At 38.0% G+C, this 3,434-nt stretch overlaps 1 long non-coding RNA gene across 1 annotated transcript; it reads right to left on the bottom strand.

Moving 5' to 3' along the window:
* Positions 1-968: 968 nt before the first annotated feature.
* Positions 969-3,218, bottom strand: LOC125717417 (uncharacterized). Its single transcript, XR_007384534.1, has 3 exons — positions 3,158-3,218; positions 2,646-2,744; positions 969-991 (listed from the first exon to the last, which is right to left on the bottom strand). It is a non-coding gene; the product is annotated as an uncharacterized LOC125717417 (long non-coding RNA).
* Between the last annotated feature and the right edge of the window lie 216 nt (positions 3,219-3,434).

Below are 3,434 nucleotides of genomic sequence, written 5' to 3' on the forward strand. Positions count from 1 at the left end.
AATCAGCATGTTACAATCAAATAAGGAAAAGTGCAACTAGTTATAATTATTACAAATAATAAAAATAATAAATAATAATAAAAAAATTAAAAAAAATAATAAAGAAGATAAAGGGGGTTTACTCATTCTAACTAAACGAACAAATCAATGGTAGCGAGGCCCTAAACAAGGAAGTGACGTCGTTAATGAAGGTCCACCTTGATGAGCGGTCTGACAGTTGGGAATTGCAAATTGAGTTTTCTCCCCAACATGCAATGCAATTCCCGGGGACGCCATTGCCATTTGAATAAAGAGGCAAAAAGCCCATGGCAAAACGAAATGCAATTCAGTGAATTGTCATTCTATTTTTTATTCAAAACATTATGAAATGAATTAAGGATTGCATAAGCACTTTGCACATTGGATTGCCGATTGCAAAATGTATTTTCAAATTACATGCACAGATTAAATATTGAAATGACAAATGCATGCTCTGATTGAATATTGAATTGACAATTGCCAAATGAATTGCCATTTGAATAAAGAGGCAAAAAGCCCATGGCAAAACGAAATGCAATTCAGTGAATTGTCATTCTATTTTTTATTCAAAACATTATGAAATGAATTAAGGATTGCATAAGCACTTTGCACATTGAATTGCCGATTGCAAAATGTATTTTCAAATTACATGCACAGATTAAATATTGAAATGACAAATGCATGCTCTGGTTGAATATTGAATTGACAATTGCAAAATGAATTGCCATTTGAATTTTTGTGCTTATAATCTTCCATACTTAAATGACTTCATTCAGAGTCGTATTTAAGGTCACCAAATTCCCATTGAGAAATGTACCACATTCCATCATCTTCGAGTAAATGTTCTACTTTAAAAGCGAGTGAAATTGCTTGGGACAAACGTTTGTGGAACGGCAGAGTAAGATGTTAATTGTCCTTTTACACATCTTCACCAGCTCTGCTCATCCTTCAGAGCGACCTGGAAACTGACAACCTGCGAAAGAAAGAAACAAAGTAATGCTCAGATGTAAAATTAACGGAGCTCTTTGCTCTCTGAAGTACCAGCACTGTTATCAGGAAGAGGTCAGGGGCTGTGATTGATCTGTCTTGGAACAACGGAAATTTTGCTGCACTGAGATTACTCTCTGGCATTATGTTCCCCAGTTTCTCATAAAATCAGGAAGAGTCTCATGACAATCAAGTCAAAGGCATTTCAAAACACACTTCTGTACCTTATAAATATTGCACCTAATGGATAATCAGGAGGAAATATGGTTTTCATGGTTGCTGCAAAGTGCACAGCTTTGGTAGTGAGATCAAAGTACCTTAGATATGGATGGAACAACTGTAAGTGGTTGTAAGACATCCAGATGAAAGCCAGTTCTGACGAGGTTGTGCAGTCATTACCCTGCAAAGTCGTTGGGAATATCTACTGTTCCTAGCAGCATCCACTCATTTTGTCACCGTATAAACAGAATGAGCATCTCATCACTTTGCAATGCAGTTATGCACGACATTAGGGGTTTTATTCAATTACATTCTGTCTTCAGGCGATTCCACTTTTTTGCATTATTTTGCGTTCGATAAAAACGGACTTATTAGTATTCTTGGCAGTAGGGAGTGGGGGTGGAGGCGGGAGGGGCAGTGGGCAGTGTGTAACCTCTCACCGTTTTGGCAGTAGACCGAAATGTCCTCTTTTAATCTCGAGCCTGCTGCAAACACATCTGAATACCGTCACACGCTATCCAGCTGTTACAGTCTGTACCGCTTTCATTTGGAAATGCATTTCGCCAGATTATTTAATTATGTTTTTGGTGATTTGGGGAAAAATGAAGAAGGATTCAAACGATACTGCAGGTACAGGTAGCACTTCAACCTCACACCTTGACTGTTTGGGTTCAAAACCAATTTGCATGTTCTCTCCATATTTATGTGGGTTTCCAAACATAAACACGTGGTTAAGCGAAATGACCCCTCTGAATATCTCATAATATGTGCTTGTTTGTGTGTGTCTGGCATCCTGGCCAAGGTATAATCTGTTTTGTGCCTTGTGCTTTCTGGGTTAGGCTCGAGACTCACTGCAACCCCATATAAGCAGTAGAGAAAATGAATGGATAGAAGGAAAAATTATATGCAATAATACAACAGTCCTGGGGATTTCATAACAGAAGCTATATTGCCAAGAAAATATTACTAAAGTAATTGATGACACCATAGAAGTGAACAGGAATCACACAAGATATCAGTGACCTTTGAAAGTCTTATGATATTTTATCTTATTTCTATTTCATTGCATTTTAAACCATCCCAATAGAATATTCATAAAACACAAAATACTAGTTTTAAAGGCCAGTTAGGATCAAGGAATATGTCTTTGAATTATAGCAGGCTGTTTTTTTTGGCTTACTGTTTTATCATTGTAAATCAAGTGTTTGGTATTTGGCCAAATATTGTAACTAAAGATCGTGGAATTGAAAAGGCCACCTCTGGTATCCAAAACATTTGTTTTATGCATGCAGGCCGCGCTGTGGAGGGTGACGCGCGAGGATGGTGTGTGAGAGACGGCGGTGCAGCCTTGCTCTGTGAGCTGCCACACAATGGCCAGCTAGCTGAGAAGGTCCCACCATCACATCCCCCTTTCTTCTCACCTTCTGCTAAGCCACAACGGATGAGTCCTTTGTTTATTCGGTTCTGTGTTCTGAACATTCCGGTTCCAAGCAATAGGGCTGCATAGAGGGATCAGAATTCTGAGGGTGTCCATAGGTTTCCATAGGGAATAAAAAAAAAAAAAATCCATGGGGTTACAAGTGGCAGAGCAAACATTCAATATTAATTTATTTTAAGCTTCTGATTACTAACATGCTAAACCAAATGACTTTGGGGACAGCAGAGCTGGAAAAATAAATTTACTAATAAAGAATACATTTATAAGCTGGTTAAAAAAGGTCGAAAACAAAGTACTATATGAAAGAATTCAGTTTCAGAAGAAAATATAATGGTATATAATTAGACTATATGGTATATATCAACACAAAGAATGGCGACAAGCATCTGACGCCGCAAGACGAAATCTACAGTCCTTGACTTTCTTTTTTTTACATGTCTGGGAATATATTTTGACCCAACTAAGGTCTTGAATACAAAAATCCAGAAACTCAACTTTAATCCACACGTTTTCCACCCCATTAATGATGCGGACGACTCTTCCTTTCGACTGAAATGATTCCGCTGAGCATCTGATTGCCGTGTGTCTGTAGGGGACAAGCGACGTGGAATGATAAGAACTTTATTAGATGACACGCAGAACTATCTGGAGGTCTTGATAATTGAATCCAACTCTGCGGTGTCCGCTTTTATCTTTGAGAAAATGTGTTTGTTTTAACCGCAAAACACAGAGTGCTTCATTATTGTGGGAAGTCCAAAGGTCAAGAAGAATG

Source organism: Brienomyrus brachyistius, chromosome 22 (genome assembly GCF_023856365.1).
Source record: "Brienomyrus brachyistius isolate T26 chromosome 22, BBRACH_0.4, whole genome shotgun sequence".
Classification (NCBI taxonomy): Eukaryota; Metazoa; Chordata; class Actinopteri; order Osteoglossiformes; family Mormyridae; genus Brienomyrus; species Brienomyrus brachyistius.